The following is a 20,050-nucleotide window of genomic DNA, read 5'->3' on the forward strand; positions in this document are numbered from 1 at the left end:
TGTTCCACTTCTATTGCATTAGATCTTCGATGTAACATTGAATTATTGGCTTGTAATCACTGTATGGTAAAAGAAGTAACGTTACTGCTGCCTTTGCAGCAGTATCAGCCATAGTGTTACCAGCGATTCCACCATGAGTGGGCAACCAGCAAAAGACGATGTCGTATTGGGCAGTGGCGAGAACATTATGCAATTCTAAAATGTCAAGTATTAACGGATGATTTGAAGAACAATTATGTATTGCATGAAGGCATGACAAGGAATCAGAAAAGATGATGACCTGTGGAGTTGGTTGTTTTTGAATGTAGTCCAATGCTTTAAGAATAGCATTGGTCTCAGCTGTAAAAATATAGCTATTATCTGGGATTCTCGAAGACACATTTTTATCATTTTAGATCCAATGATAGTGGCACTTGAACCATCGGTAAACATAGGACGAAGAGAATCATATGTGGATTTTAATTGGGCATATTCTTGTTGATATACCAATGAGTTTGTGTCAGATCTTTTTAGGGTAGTTAGTCTTAGGTCTACCTCTGGTTTAACTAGTTGCCAGGGAGGTGTAGACAGTAACTGGTACGTTGAGATGGTAGAGAGATCAATATTAGCTTCGATAATGGCAGTATGTAGCTCATGGAAGAAAAACACTTCATTATAGTCTTCCCCATTTTCAGAGTTAAAATTAACATTTTTCTTTTCCTGTTGATTTTGATATGTTATGAATTCAGGGACATAATTAGACGATGACGAATGTTTTGCCAATGTTTCACCAAGTCTATTGGCAATGTCTGATTTATTAGTTAACACAGTATCCCCTTGCTTTAGATGGTGAACAGAGACTTTGCCTTTAATTTTCTGAATCATGTTCCTTACCTTGGATATAGGAGTATGGGAATTTATTTTGGAGACATTGTTCCTCCAAGATTTTGTTTATAAGCGTTTATAAGTGTTTGAATCATCACTACAGATACATTAATTATTATCAGAAATGAATTCCTCAAGTACTTTCCTTTAATTGTTTGTGGTAACACACTTCTCCATAGAGGGCTGTGTCCATTCACATCACCAAAAATTATGCATGGCTTGGGTAGCTGATCATACAGATTTTGAAGATCTGTTTGTCGAAGCAAAGTGAATGGAGGAATATACAAGGAACACAGAGTAAAGACAACGTTCAAAGTTAAACGAACAGCAACAGCTTAGAGATTTGAATTGATAGAAATAGGGCTGTGAATCACGCCCTGTCTAACCAAAATAGACGACCCGCCAGTTGCTTTGTCGCCTGGGGGGAATATGAATGATGACAGTTATACCGCCTTATATCAAATTCAACTGTACTTTTATGATATGTCTCCTGTAGACATAACGCAGACGGTTTAAAATCCTGTATGAATAATTGAATGTTATTAAAAGTCCACTGCAACTCCACTGGATTAGGTTATTTGTTTGAGTGACGGTGGTTCAATAGGTGACCTCTCACGTGATCATGAGGAGGAAGGATTTTTACTTCTGTCTTCAGTACTTTGTTCAGGCTGACGTGTAGACTGACGTGTAGACTGACGTGTAGACTGACTGGCAGGTTGACTGGCAGGTTGCTTTGCATGCTCGCTCGTAGGCTGAATATAAGTGAGTGAGTGAGTGAGTGAGTTAAAAATTAACGTCGCATCGGCATTATTTCAGCCATATAGCGACGAGACCAAGCTAATATATACACAATTTAGTTATTTATGCAATGTCATATTTTAAAGTTATGAAACATATTGGAGCATACTATATTTAAAAACAATTGATGATGTAGATGTACCTTTATTGTGACTGATGGATGCCATTTTAAGGGGTTGATCAAAGTGGACCCAAGTAAGATCTGTCTGACATGTTATATAATTTGTTTGAGTGGAACGGGAGACTGCTGCAGAACGAAATAAGGTTGATGTAGTTGTAGGCAGCTGGGGAACAACTAGTTTTCGTGCATCATGATCATGATAAGTGATGTTGTTGGTATGTTTGATTTTAAGTATTTTTGATTCTAAGATACAAACAGAGCAATATTTTGAAGAGGCCATGTGATGGCCATCACAAATTTTACATTTAAGGTCATCGTTGCAGTCTGAGCTGTCATGGCTCCCACTACATCGTTGACAAAATGGGGATCTAGTACAAGATTTTGATCCATGGCCGAAATTTTGGCATTTGAAGCATCGGGGTGGAGAGGGGACATACACCACCACTCCAATTTTCATGTAGCCAGCTTTGAATGATGTAGGAAGTGTAGTTCTGGTAAAGGTAAACAGATTGGTGTTTGTTTGAGCAACATCTCCATCTTGCTTCCTGGGAAACCTTTTGACGGCAGTAACACCTTGCTTTCCTAATTCTGCAACAATCTCCCGCTCTGACATGTCAGACAGACAACGGGTCCAGTCACGCACAATGCCACGGCAAGAGTTTAGTGTGCTGTGCTCAGACACATCAACCTCAATATTGGCAAACAATTTGACAGATAGTAGATTGAGAGATTGCTGTCTCTTTGCACATTCAACCAGAAGAGAACCACTACGTTGACGAGTCACGTTCGTCACCTCTCCACAAATTCCTGAAATGGCTTTCGATACAGCAAACGGATTGAGTTTGATAGGCTGTTTATCAAGGGTCTCTATTACTAGAAATCAAGACCAGGTATCAATATGTTAAGATACATCATCAGTTTCTGTATTAACTTCTAAATGTATTCTTTTTGGACGAATGGAACCAGACAATTGAAGGGCCATGGTGAAAGGAAAATATTTCAGCACCCCTGCTCCCCACCCACCATCGAGCACTAGCAAGCGCAGTGTTATATTGCATCGGATCTCAAGCATGCAAACACCAGGGATACGGGATTGTTATACTCCAGCAAATATGACATGCATAGCAACGTTCACTGCAAACACGAACACGTCGTTTTTTTCCGTATATGGTCATTGGACGGAAAAACGACGTTATTTGGACGTTTTCAAACCATCGTTTTTCCGTCCAAATAACGTCGTTATTTGACATCGGAATTTACTGGGAGAGAACGATAGCGTTAAGCTCCTCCCTTTCTTGATTGACATTGTCAAGTATTGACATTGTCAATCAAGCAACAGCGTCTACCGGTATTTCTACTTCTCAGATTCCATTGGTCAGTCCCCGCGTGTTAGATTACAGGCCCGCGTTTGACGCTGCACTCGAAGTACTGAAATCAATCGTTCTGCGCATGCGGATTACTTAATGCCTTGACCAAATTTCTGTGCATGCGCGATTTCGCGTATTGTTTCCTAGATTTAATGTCACCACTATTTGACAATGGTTCATAAACACAGTCACGTGAAGGTTCGGAATCGTAACGAGTAACTCCATTTAAATTGAAGCGGATCCCCAGTGATATGGGAGATTCCAAGATGAAACTATTCTATTGCTATCTAGGCTGCCACCCAAACCGATCTAAACGGGACCCGATAGCTAATTGTATGCTATATAGTCATATGGAAGTGGAAGAGGACTATACATTGTATTCCGGCCGATTGTTTTTGCATTTACTTATAAGTCAGGAAAATGGACTTAAAAGGGGAGTTATTGAATGCAATTATTTTAATTATTAAATGTTGCCTATACACTAATCTGGACGAACTTCTCATTGTTCTGTTTATGTCATCCTATATACTATCAGTATGTTACCGTTCAAAAGTCAACCTCTCACATAACATTATATTGGCCATAGTATCAAAGTTTAATCAACAATATCAAGAGCAGCGATTTAAACCACTGAAACACCGAAACACAAGGCTGTTATCAAGCGCTAGTATCATAGGCAGTTTGGCAGGGTATATAGGTTTTAACAGGGAGTCTATATGTTTTAACAGGGAGTGTATATACGTTTTATATATTCCCTTAATTAAGTAAGTTGATTATATCTATTTAAATAAACAGAGTGCTGCCAATACAAATTATAACAGCAGCTGGGGTATCATTACCATGGCCAGCAGCACAGAGTCATGTGCGGGTCAGCTGGTTGTAGTTAATGCCAGAGAATGGCCGGTTGGCCACTGAAGCTTAACTTTGTGGATGAGGTGCGGGATACTGCAGGCTGTCCATGTATGTAACGTAACACGATACATTGCAGTCTGACAGTGAGGGTTAAAGATAGTACGCTTTCTGTTAGTCGGGACTTGACCCTCGGACAGCGGCTAGGCAGGTTGGCTCTATTACGCCTCAGAGATCCTGCTTGGCCATACTACTATGTAGTTATATAGATATATTAAGATCATGAATAAACGTTGTGGACCCACAGACGGACTTGTGTGTTGTCATAAGAGAAATATCCGATAGAGCACCAACGTCTACCTAGGATATATTGGTGGAGCTTTGATCCTCGGTACCTCAAACCCAATGCAACAAGATAAAGTAGTTTGTCAACACAAAGTGAATCGTTATTTCGTCTGGGGTCCACAACAATCACGACGACAACCAACAACCAGCATTCTGGTTCGTCTATCCTCAAGCTATTCTGTGCTCATCATTATTGCCATCATTGTTCTTACTCGGAGATATTGTTACCATCCTAAAAGGCCAACCCCTTCAGCCGTCCCGGGGACCAGCAACTTTTCCAGGATACAACAGAAAAAGAACCCAGGATTCCTTGTTTCGTCACACCCCTCCCTCAACCATCAAGAGGTGTTTTCGAAGACTGACATTTTCATCGACGATCACTGTGTTAACAACATCAAGTTCCACTTAACCAAGACATTTGTTTCATTCCGGTAATTCCTGTGTGTTTGTGCCAGCCACTATCTCAAAAGAAACAGTCCTCAAAGGCATTGTGATTTGCAGTGAATATTTGTTGTAATTAATGTGCTAAAGCCCTTCATATTTGTGACATTCGTAGGAACAGTTTTGGTAAGCATTATTTCATATATTGTATTACAATCAACAAGAATGACTTTTTACGCTCTGAAACCCCTCAATGCCAATGAACGTCTTCCCCTAGCCTCCCCCGAAGTCTTGAGTCCTCCCATAGTATACCAGTCCTTACAGTCTAGAAATGGTTCAACCCAACAAGAAACTATTTTCACTCCCCGATGGGAAACCTTGTATGCAACCGGGTCACCACGACCTCGTTCACCACAGCCTCAACACCCCCAGGACCCCCAACAAACTCCCCCATCTTACTTGCCTCCTCCATCACAGTGTAGCTCCCTCTCCTCCCCACCCCCCTCCCAATCTGAAATACCTGAAACATGTCAGCTGACCAATGGCCCGAGACCACACGCTGATAAACCTTCGTCCACTGATGATCGAACCTCTTTATTAAGACTCATTAACTGCTCCATTGCTGCTGTTTCATGTCTGAAACGCTTTGAAAACTTTGCTTCAGTACAAAAGTATTCTGAAGAAGACCAAACAAAAATATTCCCCCTTTATTTAACTGATCTCGCAGCTGAATGGTACGATGGTATCAACAATATTTCACTTATGTCTTGGTCTGAGTTGAGACAAGCCTTTTTACGGAGATATGCACCTTCCGCAGTGGGTCTTGTAACTCGACAAAATGATTTATTGGACAGAAAACAGAGGGAAGGTGAACCTTTCCGATCATTCCTCCAGTCCATAAGACATGAGGCAGAGCTTCTACAAAGAAATGAAGACATGTACATCAAAGATCTTATTCTCCGTAATGCTCTTCCCAATATCCGCATGTTCATCCTGACACGCCCCCTCACCTCCTTAGAACAGGTCACAGATAGTGCGGAGATAGCCGAGGCCATGCCAGGGTGGACTGACTCCAGATCTGATGAAACCATGACCGCTATAAATGAACTCACAGTTAAAGTCAATACTCTCAACACCCATCATGTCAATGCAATAGGATCAGATACTGGACCAAAGAAAGAGCATTCATGTCAGTCAGGATCCATTCCATCACCATATCCCCAAGCACAACATGTGAACCACGGGTCTCAGTCCCCAACTCAGCAACCCAGGTCATCACAATACCGACCTTGCATGTATAATCAAGGACCCCAATCTGTGCCCTTTAACGACTCCATGGGATTCCAATGTGAATATAACCCTCGTTCTCTTGACCAGTTCATGTGGTATCATCAAAACCTCTTGCTACGATGTCTTAGTATTGCTCATATTTTCACCACCCTCATTTTGACCATGTACCCTTTTGTAAACCTGGTGCTAACGAAACTCAACCCATACCTATCAACAGTCTATTAATGCTCATAGGATTTAATGTTCTTGTATTAAAGTGTACCCTTGGTGCGAGTGTGTGACAATGATGTCGATTTGTTGAAGTTAATTACATCATTAAAAACAGTGTATTTTATGCAAGATGTCTGGATTTTTACGTAATATATGGATTATGACTGTGGAATAGTGCATCATTTTGTGAGTGTTCAAATATCATTATGTAATGTTCACATGTCTACTAGCCATTAACAGGTGTTCAGACGTATCATCTTTCATTATCTTTCATTTGGTGTTCCTTAGTAACTGCTCTTACCCATTATAGGCCCTTTGCTAGCGGGGGTTGGAAATGAGTAGTTACGATTATCTGTCCCTATGTGATTCTTAATACATCATTGAAAATGAATGCATATATATTCCCTATGTGAGCTGTTGTCTATTTATGAAAAATGTCAATCCTGTTTGAAGTATAAATGTGTGTTGAAAGTAGGTTTAGAATAGGCTTGTCTTATGTACTGTAAAGTGGAGAGAGAGAGAGAGTGAAGGACTAAGATAGCTGCTGATAGGATAAATGAACAAAGAAATGACAGAATACAAAAGAAAAACTGACATGTATGGTAGATAGGGTGGGTCCGAGAGAGAGAGAGAGAGAGAGAGAGAGAGGTGTAGTGTGGGTGCGAGAGAGAGAGAGAGAGGGAGGGAGAAAGGAAAGGAGAGAGAGAGAGAGAGAGAGAGAGAGAGAGAGAAACAGAAACAGAGAGTGAGAGGATATAGCGTGGGTGCGAAACAGAGACAGAGAGAGGTGAAGTGTAAGCGCGAGAGAAGGACAGATGTAGAATTGGGTGAATGAAGTGTTTGTCCGCATGGGAATTATGAACTGACAAGAAAAATAGAATGTAAGAAAGTGAGTGAGGCAGAGCATAAGTGAAAGCGTTATTTGTGAGGAGTGGAAATAACGAGAAGAGGGAATAAGAACAAGACAGAGCAACCGCTGTTATAGTCATCAATGTCTTTGTTCATTTTTTTCATTGTACATATTCATGTATTGGTATATTTGTAAACGTGTAACTTCCTTGTCTGTATGGATAGCAATGCATCGACGTCACCACTGTATTCATTGTACGTATGTAGTCATATTGTCGTTACTGGGAATATTTATGTGTGAAATTGTATCCAGTTCGACAGCAGTGTTTGTAGATAAAAAAAAAATCGTGGTCCACACACAAAATGCTGTACATTACATCAAATTCTCAGTTTAAATTTTGTCCAGTTAAAAAAAGAAAGAAAATTGCTTTATGTACTTTTTGCTTGTTTATACATTTCATATTGTTTTAAATATGTGGTTATATTGATTGATTGTCCACCGTACCTCATTCCCAATTCCTAATAAGGACGTGGGACACGTCCTTCTTTACAGAAATGGCATATATCATAGGCAGTTTGGCAGGGTATATAGGTTTTAACAGGGAGTCTATATGTTTTAACAGGGAGTGTATATACGTTTTATATATTCCCTTAATTAAGTAAGTTGATTATATCTATTTAAATAAACAGAGTGCTGCCAATACAAATTATAACAGCAGCTGGGGTATCATTACCATGGCCAGCAGCACAGAGTCATGTGCGGGTCAGCTGGTTGTAGTTAATGCCAGAGAATGGCCGGTTGGCCACTGAAGCTTAACTTTGTGGATGAGGTGCGGGATACTGCAGGCTGTCCATGTATGTAACGTAACACGATACATTGCAGTCTGACAGTGAGGGTTAAAGATAGTACGCTTTCTGTTAGTCGGGACTTGACTCTCGGACAGCGGCTAGGCAGGTTGGCCCTCTGACGCCTCTGATATGCTGCCTGGCCATGTCTGTCCCATCACTACAAACGTGATTATGCTCATGCTGTAACTGATATACCACAAATAAAGTGTTGTGAACCCACCGATGGACTCCTGTGATTGAAGGACAGACGTGATGCATCGTAAAAACTGTATCGTGATGTCTTCAGAAATACAATTATACTACGAGATAGTACGGCTAACGCTGACTCACCAGTGGAACAAAGACAATATCGCTAATACAGATATAACGTATTTGAATGTTAATACTAAAGACAAACAATCATTATTTTTGCAGTGACGATATAACACGTATACACGTTTATTGTTAACTTTCATCAGTTTTGCTCTTCATTTTAATAACTTTGTTTTCACATATATATGTAGCAATACCCGACAAGCATGTCATACATAATAATGGGGCAGTTTTCAATCTTGTACTGACTTACTCTGGTGTTAATGAGCGAAGTTTATTGGCTCGTGTGTAAAACCCCGTTTTTTTCTGGTAATCCTATTATTACTTATTTTACTTCTATCTAATGACACCCTGTTCTCTGGATCATGGCTCCGTGACTATCCATAACAATTAAGATGAACATTCAGTTCAAGTAAATGAATGAGTTTGTTTTGACGCTACAGTCAGTCAAAAAACCAATGCTGTGAGGTTTGATAACACACTTCTACCAGGTCTAACATCGTGGATCCTCATTTTCTGCCTAAAGAGAATCATAGTTCATATGCTAATCCATCTGCGAATACCCTCCCACTCAAGCGGAAGAACGTCTGTACACATTTAGGAATTGATTATCAGAAGTAATTAAACAACCTAACGCCCGACCCAAATAACCTGGACAGGAAATACTGCTGATAGCCTCTGGTCAACTCAGCCGCGCCACCGCAGAATGTTCGTCCAACTCTGCAGGGGGCATTCTCAGTGGCTTCAAACGCGCTGAAATGTTTTCGCCTTGCATCCAAGATGGTGGACAAGTGAAATCGTATAAAATTTGGCTATTTTAGGTCCTATCTCTTTTTTGATTACCCAATAAAGTCAATTCATAGTTACACGGTTGTGAAGAAGCTTACAACTTTATAAGACTTATTTATCTCATTCCAAAAAAGCTACTCGCGCTCACATAAAGTTGTAGTTATTATGTCACTGTTTTATTTCTTTAAAAATATATTACATGTTCAACAATAACAATTAAGATGAACATTCAATTTCCGATATAAGTAATGAATAAGTGTGTTTTACGCCACAATCAGTCAAAGACCAACGTTGTCCCGTCTGATGACACACAATCTACCAGGTAGCACATTGTGTACACCCTATCCCCATTGAAGTCTCCACTGTGGGTATTCCTGGGGACGAAAAGGCCCCATGTACCTAGGAATTTCATCAATACATTCATGCGCGGCATTCTCTGCCTAAAGAAGATCATATAGTTAACATGCTAATCCAACTCGAACTACCATCCCGCTCAAGATGAATGTTTTATGTAACATCCAACAGGCCCATATTTACGCACGCACGCACGCACGCACGCACGCGCACACACATATGAATTGAGAAGACAAAGAAGAAATTAAAGCCAAAACTTAACTTATGAATGATTGGTAATGGGAAATGGACAATTGGCATGATCTTTATTCATACTTTAGATATTCGTAATGGAGATCTGTAACTGAAGTTTACCGTAATCTTCCGCAACTCTCACCTCCTGACCAGTTGAACGTCTTAGTGCATTCAGATGCCATTGTAAAATTCCAGGCTGCCCCTCTTTCTGTGATGTTTTGACGGATGAAATCTATTGCGTAAAAGCAATCTCTGTTTGCTGATATATAATATGTACATGTTGTAAAATATTTACGATATTTTAAACGTGTAATTCGATGCATATGCAATATGCAATGTGAACATAAGTGCGGATGCACGAAGGTGGTTATAGTCATAGTTATATTGCGATGGATGTAGGGGAATGGTAGGGGTGTGTATGTATGTATGTATGAAAGCACGAATACCGATACATGAGGGCGGATATAGTTATAGTTCGATGGATGTAGGGGAATGGTGGGAGGATGGATTATGTATGAAAGCATGCGCATGGATCCATGATGGCTGACGTAGACATAATGGTGGGGAAAGAAGAATGTGATGTGTGTGTGTGTGTGTGTGTGTGTGTGTGTGTGTGTGTGCGTGCGTGCGTGCGTGCGTGCGTGCATGCGTTGTGATACGAGGGTTGGCGAACATGTTGTCAGATGATTGTGTGAGTAAGTTAAGTGGTTGAGGATGTGGCAGGTATGAGTATTGATACATGCAGACTTGGGGTTGAGGGACTGGGTGTGCCTGTACTGGCCGGGCATTCAACATATCTACCCCAACTACATACTACATACGTAGCCATTTTTATGTTGTACAATTCTTGTTCTACCTCACACACACACACACACACACACACACGCACGCACGCACGCACGCACGCACGCACACACACACACACACACACAAACACACACACACACACGCATTAATTGTTTTATTAAATGTATCTTCGAGAGTCAGTAAGAAACTAGAAATTTGTTCTGTTAACCTCACCAAGTTTCAGCTTTCGCCTCTTCCTTTGTGGACTGAGGTTTCACATTTGTAAAATGATCTCTCTTATCTGTCTGTACCATCAACTTAACTGCCCTCACCCCCTGCAGTTTCCCCGTCCCATATTGCCAAGCAGGTGATCCACAAGGAGGAATACCGCCCTCCCTCAGTCCAGTGATACTGTGCCTAGCACAATATGTTGGGGATACGTAGCCTTGCTGTGGGCAAACATTTTGTAACAATTTGGCAAACTTTGATATGTAAACAGCAAATATTATTCAGTTTTATTTCAACAAAAACGGAAAAAATCGGATCCTATTTATTTTGTGGATACCATAACAATAAATCAAGCCAATAGATCGTTTGAGCTGGCATGAATATAAACAATAATTAGCAAGTCGATAGTCATAATTCCCTCTGTTGGTCCCACGTGAAATGTTCTTCATGAATCGAAAAGATGGCTGATAGACGTTCGACCGAATAATATCCTTTGCTAACTTCAACTGTTCATCTAATTTCCATGAATGTATGTTACATGGTTCATATGTTCATGGGCTTCTTCACTGAATGTATAGTGTGGAGGACTACTTCACTTGAGGATAAGTAACATAAATAATGATGATAATTATGATAGTATTGCCATTATTATTCCTTCAGATTATTAAAAAAAAGTTATTATGTTTTCATAGAGAGAAAGAGGTATGGAGATTGTGAGATTATTTTTAGCATCGGAATTGTTAACATAATTCTTAAAGATATTATGTTTTGTTTGTTTGTTGTTAAATGCTCCACTCAGCAACGTAAGGATATTAAAACATTACATTTAGGTTCAGTTGTATTTTTATATTTGTATCATTTTGCAAATGTTACAGAGACCTGATAAGGGATATATAATAATGTATAGTCGCTATTCTTAAAGTAAGAATATGTTAGATTTATCAACCAGAAATATTGCACACAAGAGGAAAATCATTTTTCATGACACGATTCAACGTCGAAGTCAACGATATTTGTGTATGTTATTGCTACATGACACGGATACGTCATGATAAAGCAATTAGAAACTGGCATTTGATGATATAAGATAGCTACGCGATAAATCACAAAGAACAAAGAAGGAAGCGATAATTTTTATTTATTTCACGATAAAACATTGTTCTATCGTGGCGTCATTTATTGAGATTCCAACATGCACTCGCAAGTTGAAAAGTAAAATTTGTAAATTTGACCTTATTTTTGAGAGGTATGTGTCTAGTGAGTTGTTCCCAATAAATGTTGCTGGAGAATCCAAAAGTGAGAGTGATATGACAATCGGTATTGGGAGAAAAGGTACAGATGATTGACGAGAAAATTGTGAGAATATGCGGGACCAAACTCAAATCCTAAAATGGATTTATCTAGCATGGCCGCTGTCGGATTCTATTCAAGGAATCATCATTATTTAAGTACATGTAAATATTGTAAAGCGTGTATTTTTTCCTAATTTAACACCCTAAAAGAGGCTGTACGTAATGTTGATATCTCATATAGAAATAAACGAGTCTCGGTCGTTGTTTATCGTACAATAAACAACTCCCAGTCGTCGTTTGTTTCTTAATTACACGACCATATACACTAACATTATATCTGTTCATGTTTATCGGTCAACAAAAGCGACACAAGCATTTCCATTATCATGAGAAACCCTTGACAAAAGTAGCGCCAACTGCACCATTGCGACAACATCAGGAGCATGTTTCATGATTCACATATCACGAGTAAGTGCAATGCAAGCAACAGTTGGCATTGTTCTGTAACAAATATATAGTAGGTTAACTAGAATGGTTCCTGTTGTTGTCACAATTCAAACCCCTTTGGATAATACGTTTGCTTAGTGGATTTAAAGATTTATATATTTGTCTGAAAGGGATCCCCATTTTCACTAACAGATCATGAGTTTGGTTGTGGCTGTAGTCATGGTGACTTGGTTATTAGATCAGATACTATATTTAGTTTGTTTTCCGACGGGCCAGTGGACTGTAGATATTACTTCCTGGTCTTACAAACACGGGTTCGTGATTCAAATGTAGCTACATTGTCGACAAGGCCTAGTGTGTGAGTTGATAAGTCATGTATTGAGACGTCGCTTATCGTCCAGTGTTACAGCTTAATAACGACACGTGCTGAGGTAGTGAACACAACCGACACGAGCCAGAGAGTCGAATACCTATGACTGGAGTACAGATACATTGGCTGTGTGTGTGACAGTACCTGAGTTCAATAGTATTGACGAGATTAGTTATGTGAGGAGGATCAGTGACACGGGGAGGTGAAACTTGTTAAGTCTTAACGACAAAACCTGCTGTGAATCCAAATAACTAGTTTCTCACGACTGTGTTGACATGAATGTTCCATTTACAATCTTGTTTTTTAATGGTGTGCGGATTTACGACATACACAAAGGGTGAGTTGAAGTTCATCGTGTTTAGATAGATATCTGTAATAGGAAATATCTCAATCTGCCATCACTTCAAGGAATGTTCTGTGGCACGGGTATAGTAAAATATAATGTTGTATTCCCGAGGATTGAACAGGTAAACTTCGTATCTGTAGTCCAGTCCAGTCCAGTCCAGTGATAAATCACAATGCTTTTAAAGAATGTCTTTTTTTAAATACCGTACGGCAGCAACAGATATTGTATGCCCGTTTTCTAAGGTTCATGGAAAGCATTACGAAACATAACATGTTGATCAATGTTGTTTAAAGTTTATTTTTGCAGTTTATAAATTAGATAAAACCTGACGGTTTTGTCGCACGGATGCGGGTTTTAAATATCATAAAAAACCTCGGACGTCCTCTATTCTACACATAAAGCGACGCATTGTAATTCGATAGAGAATAAACTGCATTCAATTTCATGAAATTTCGATAGGTATCAAAAACAAAATCGTAATACGAACCATGAGTCTGTTTGTTCATATACAGGTATTTTCAATACCCCGCTCCATGTGGGACAAAGGCACTCGCCCAAACAGTGTCAGGCTCCGTGATATGTAGATCCTGACGTGTGTGCAGCTCACTCACACCGACAAATAATAAACATAGATATAACTCGTTTTATTCAACGATTTATTTGCAGAAAAATACCTATAGATATTTAAATTTTAAGATATGATTTAATCATTATCAGATGTATCAGTAATTCTGTAATATATTTCCCCTGTTGTTTTGTTGCAACGTACGTGCGAGGATCGGCTGGTCGTGAGTTCAAATCCCAGTTCGCCTTGGCTGTATGTCTTTGTGTATCAGGACCAGGGCTTACTGAGCTGGGTATTGCTGCTCACGAGGAGTGTGGGACGTTCAGTGCAATTTGAAGCAGTAACAATGCGTTCCGCGTTAGATGGCAAGTGGTATAGAATCTAGCGAGGGACACAAAAAAAACCATGTACCCTGAGTGATCCTGCTACAACGAATTCATCTCACCGACATAGTTTAATATGACGTCGTAAAACACATAAATCAATTTCAAAATTGACAGAAAACAGTTTTTCGATTGATGTTAACTTTCACTATGTCACGTGACTTCCACTGACTCGGAAAGAGCGTGCGGTTGTAAAACATCGCTATGCTCTCACATTTGTTTCATGTTTTTTTTAGAATGTGCCCGCAATGTGCCCCCCTCCCCCCGGCCCCCACCCCCTTACATAATCACGGATAAAGAGTCAAAATGAATAAATATTTCATTTCCGTTTACAGTCTAATGTAACGGGGCAGTGTATATCAATAAAGGGAGGTTGCGTTGGTTAACATTTCCGCGCATCGCATACTCAATACAATTCGCGAATATGAAAACACACAATATTTATCGAGAATGTCAAATACACAACGTATCAGTCATTTTCTCAAGCACTCTTCACAATTGACGTCACCCTGGAATAATGTTTTGAATTTGCTACAGGTTCGAACTCCCTACAACTAACAAGTTCCCCAACAACAGCATCGCCAGACCAGCCGTACACCTTGATCTGTAGCAGTAGTGGCAGTCCTGGCAGGACTAGAGACTGGTACTGGAGGAATGATATAGTATTCCGTACAGTTTATGAGTCAGACACACGATGTCCAGTAACTATTGCTAACAATGACCTGAACAGACATCTGTCAGGACGTATCAATGTAACCTGTTGTCACAACCAGCACAATGTGACTCTCAGGATCCTGACTTCCATAGACAATGGATCTGTGTGGTGGTGTGTAGATACTGAGCGTAGTCAGGAGAGCAACAGGTTGACAATACGTGAGTATATTATGGTGTGTTTGAGCCATTAAACAGTGTTACCTATTTAAGCAAATTGGTCAATTATTGCGATACTTGTGTAATGTTAACTTTTAACACGAACGAATGGAATAGCATTCCTGTCGCAAATGTTGGATCTTAACAATAATTTGTAACGAATTGATAATTATAATAATTTTCAGGCGTAGTAAACCTTGTGACAATGTCATCACCAACTACGACAGTAGCAACTACAGCCACTGCAGAAGCAACTACTACTACTACTACTACTACAACAACTACATCTACTACAACTATACCAGTTATTTCAGCAGCTAATGCAACTACAACTGCTGCAGCAAAATCAGACATCTCCTCAAGCAAGTCTCAAGGACGGAGTGAGATGATTTAATCATACTTATATTTTTGCCATACACTTTTAGTCCATAATATACAACCAACAAAATGCTCATCCAAAACTGGCGTCCACGGGAGACATCGCTTGGATCACGCGATATCCCCTAGGAGATAATAATTATAGCGCCAATGAAATTCCACCCCAATGCTTTACAGACCATGTGTCGTCATCAGTTACCATAACGCCTCAGTATTATGACATCACCAAACTCTCTGAGACTGATGCTGGTCACCAGTGCCTCTTTCCCTCAAGACGCTAGTTATTGTCGTTTACAAACTGAAAGAATGGACAAATGAATCATGGATGATAATAGAATCTCACCTTTGTGTCCGTTGACGTCAAATATATCTGTATAACCTGAGGTGAGATGGGGTCTAAGGTCAAGTTCAAGATTATTGCACTTAGATAGGGAGTGTGTGCGTGTGTGTGTGTCGGTGTGTGCTACTTGTACTTGTCCAGACTAGTGCCGATTTTATAGTGCTAGGCCACTGAGATACCATCCTTAAAACTAGGATCTACCAGCTCTATCTAAAGTAACATTAACATTTACAAAACCAGGGACGTTATTTATTTTTCACCATGTTTATATAATACGAGGCATATTCAGGTCGTACATTTGAAGGTAGTCAAGTTGCTTACATCGCTGCTGGTGTTGGAGGAGGTGTTGCAGTCGTCACTGTTGTCGTCGTCAGTGTTCTGTGTATAAGAAGAAGGAGAGAACGTCCTGTGAATAACGGTAAAGGAACCATTAAACTTTTGAACACCTCGGTCTTATGTTACGACCTTCAGTTTGCGTCAAAACAATATGGATAAACAGATTGGATGTGATAACAACACATTAAAATTTTTAAGTTAATCGTCTATTGATATTTTCTTACTAAAGCCACGCTACAACACATTATGCCTGCTTTTGTTACAGGCAGCACACGTGAACACAAACACGAGGCATCACATACCTACTACAATGAGTAAGTAACTCTTGTATAAAATGCGTTCATGCCAATTAAAAAAACATGTGTTATGACATAGTGGGAATTGAGTATGGAAACGTTTAAGGGTTTTGCCGTTTGTTACGTCTAAGTGAGATTTCATAATTTGCAAAACGCAAATATATTTTATCCAAATGTACACATATTAATACAAAGTTTAATTCTTATTGAATGACAGAAGATATTCTGGTTTCGTTCTTGTTTTAGATAAATGATATCTGTAAATGTATTTGTTTCAGAAATCGCGTCTTACAAGACCAAGACATTAACGACAAAGTTCAAGGTAAGATCATTGGATTGTGTGATGCTTTAATAATAGTATGTTTATAGACGTGTGCCATGTTATGTATTGGCACACAGGTCACAAATCAGGCTACGTTGGGGTGGTGGAGATTGGATGTCTGAGTATTTCCGCTCATCAAACATGACAGCTGGTCCTGTCACTCACTGTCATACACAGGTGTCTTCGTGAGCAAGCCTTTCCGAAATTGGCCCCTGTTTTACAGCAGCAACTGGGTACCCAGTAGGATGAGATGGATAAATGAATGTAGAGTCTCAGAGCGCCTTCGAATTCGGGCAGGGTTGGTTGTATATTTTCCAAGAACCTTGATAGAAATTAAATATTGACTTGTCCGTTGAAACGAGTAATATGATCAGGCTTTCATGTGGAATTGGCGATATACAAATGTACATTTTGTTGTTGTTGTTGTTGTTGTTGTTGTTGTTGTTATACAATGGAAGTGTATATCCACGTGCAACATTTTGTATTGTTTATTTCAGTGGAAAATGATATTTATGAGACTTCACGTGACGTCACTTCACCCAACCATCCTTCAACAAATGATCACATGATAACAGGTCAGGAATTTCGCCATCACTGTATACCATCTCACCAGCTTGCGATCCATTGATATCGTTTAGAATAAATCACCTGCACTGTCAATAGAATTTGTACATTTGAAATCGAAAACGTCAGCCTTAACACAACCTAAATTACAACAAAATAATAATTCAAAGTAGGATCACCTCTATTCTACCGTTGCACATTGCTAGGAAGGTCAATTCGGGGTGAATAGTCAAATAAAGAACCATAACCACCTATGAACATTGTCAATTGAACTTTATTTAATTATTGATAATCACGTTTTCCATGATTTTATATCCCTGTTTCGCACATACGATGAAAAGTAGGCACGCCCAGCAATCGATTTGTGTATATCACTCAGTCACACCAGCTTGAAATATACAAAAGGGAGGCCATGTATCATATCTTCTGAATACTGCTTGTGACCGTATGTAGACTTCAAGTCAGATGTTTGAACGTTATCTATGTAATATGTTTTGATACCCTTTAATTTAGTTTGAATTTAATTGCTCGACCGTGTAATTGCCAAAGTCCTGAATGTGTGATGTTACTGTTAGTGTTGAACTGACATGTTCCTGTTCCCGCAGCATGGGACTTGAGAGTAGCAGTTCTTGATTAAAGTACTAAATTAAAGTAAAGAGCACATTGACTACGTGATTGTTGTTTCTTTATTTAAAGTATAAATAAAGTATAATTTTCTACCAGATGTCTACGCCCAAGTGCAGAAACCCAAGACAAATAAGCCGGGACCTACAGGTACAGCCGACGACATCAACATAGAGGATCTATACGCCAAACCTGACAAAACTAAGATTCGGAAGAAGCAGGAAGACTAATGTAAGTATTCTGAGGAAGTATCAAGAAATGGTATTGATAAAATATGCAAATGACATTGTGTCCCCCACATGGCCATCGTATATACAGCAATAAGTATGTGACATCACCTTGTTAATATTGATCCAGATGATTTATAAGGATACTGTGTGGCAAGTGACACATTTTTGTTTTGTTTCAGAGAGGCTGTAAAAGGGGAATCCTTTGATGATGCGAAATAGACTGACATATGTAATGTCAGAGTTCTGAAAAAGGTGGTGTACTGTATATGTGCCTCGTAGATTTTCGGTGACACATCTTAGTTAAATAGTTTCATACTCTCTTCAGCAGTATGATTGGTTCAGTGTTTTCATTATAAACGTTGATTGTGTGTACAAATATAAAAACCAAAGCGTCACAGGCTCAACATATACAATAGCTATCTGTTTACGCCAAGATCCCCTGCTCCAGCTGGTAAATCATCACTTGTTGCTAAACTTGTTATGGAGGATACGAACAGGCTTTGTGCTTTTTTTATGATTTTTTTGTTAATTTTACATGTAATGAAGATTCAAACTGGCTATTTTCAATATTTATTCAGGAAATTTCTTTTCTGTAAAATGATAAAAAAGCTACCAAGTACGTCATTGTGAATTAGTGACGGAAGGAGTGAGTGTGTGAAACCAACGAGCATGGCTATGGTGCTAAGAAACCAAGAGTCGTTATCAGGGGAGCACTGGGGCGCCTGAGGGACGCAGCTCTGCACAGCGACACGGGGTATCTAACGTCAGTTTGGTATCCATGCCCCAGTGGATATTTCAGGGCTTTTGTATGAATTCCTGTCTCAGAATGTCAGTTAATAATATGAACAAACACAGTTGAAATTGATGTCACAATATCTTTGGTGTCCATACACAGTTATTATGTCCGCAAGCAACACATCATGACCCGTTTATTAGCTTCATTAACGTAGTTTTTACTCCATGAAATCATCAATCGCATCGCCACTCGTAACACAGGCGAGGTTAACGTCTTAAGAGTTATTACGAAAAACAAATGTTTGATATTTGAGAAGGTCCATAATTTATGATATGTAATGTCACAAACATAGGCTATAAACTGAACACTACCAACGGCATGGCTTGTGAGTGACAAAAGAGACTAAATGTAACATGTATTTCCTTTCCTAAAGCTGACGTTTTTGTTATCTGTAAATGATCAACCAACTTTCTTACATATATAATTTCTGACGGAACCAAATAGATTATAAAATTACATTAATTTTATTTAGATCACTTATGTAGTTAAAAGTGAGGTAAAATTCGACACGCCGCCCTACAATCAGCTGAGTTCTGTTTATTCTATAAACTGTAATGCATATGCATGAAACTTTACTTTGACTAAATAATGTCTTTCAAAACAAGAAACTAGTATCCCCGTGTTTAATGTATTGTCACTTTTCCCCCACCACATGTGACTATCACTATAAAGTGACATCCATGTGAGTTGACGACCATACACAACTGATATGAAAGTGTTGTGTACTCGTCTGACTTGTACATTGCCATGTTGTGCAACAAAAGCTTGACACTCGTGATCACCCGATCATTTATTTCTTTAAGCGACATGTATGTGTGCCTGATAAACATGTATGTTTTCCTCAACTCAGACGTGTACAAGAACAGCTTGTATTGCATGGCTATCAGTGAACACAACCTAGCGTTCTTTGGTCGCCACCCGTAACAATGCATAGCCTACAGGCAGGCCGTTTATGTTACCGCGGTATGTGTATAACATTAGCCTGTTATTGAAAGTGGTGTATATTTAGACAGCCGTTCCCTGCTGAATATCCCTTCCTTGTCTGGGAAACACAATCTTGTTCAACCTGTTTCTGAATGTGTTGACAGGACTACAGGTGAGCTGAGTAAATAGGGATGATTCGAAAAACAAATCGTTTTGGCTCTGGCAGTAAGACTTAGTGTATATCCCTCGTGTTGTGTAGAGTTACTTCCTCTAGACCGTCCGCCTCAAACGTCGTAGACTTACATTTAGTCCCAGAAATAAGTTATCCTATCTTAAGATAC

The 20,050-nt window shown here is 39.4% G+C and overlaps 2 protein-coding genes and 1 long non-coding RNA gene across 4 annotated transcripts in view; 1 reads left to right on the forward strand and 2 right to left on the reverse strand.

Moving 5' to 3' along the window:
- Positions 1–20,050, reverse strand: part of LOC124121871 — a 247,368-nt gene that overhangs the window by 104,073 nt on the left and 123,245 nt on the right. The gene's annotated exons all lie outside the window — the stretch shown is intronic.
- Positions 1–20,050, reverse strand: part of LOC124125588 — a 91,548-nt gene that overhangs the window by 8,623 nt on the left and 62,875 nt on the right. The window lies entirely within an intron of this gene.
- Positions 15,746–17,920, forward strand: LOC125381523. The gene is made up of 5 exons (XR_007221840.1): positions 15,746–16,035; positions 16,219–16,267; positions 16,528–16,571; positions 17,069–17,146; positions 17,859–17,920. It is a non-coding gene; the product is annotated as an uncharacterized LOC125381523 (long non-coding RNA).

Source organism: Haliotis rufescens, unplaced genomic scaffold (assembly GCF_023055435.1).
Source record: "Haliotis rufescens isolate VD_foot unplaced genomic scaffold, xgHalRufe1.0.p SCAF_18, whole genome shotgun sequence".
Taxonomy (NCBI): Eukaryota; Metazoa; Mollusca; class Gastropoda; order Lepetellida; family Haliotidae; genus Haliotis; species Haliotis rufescens.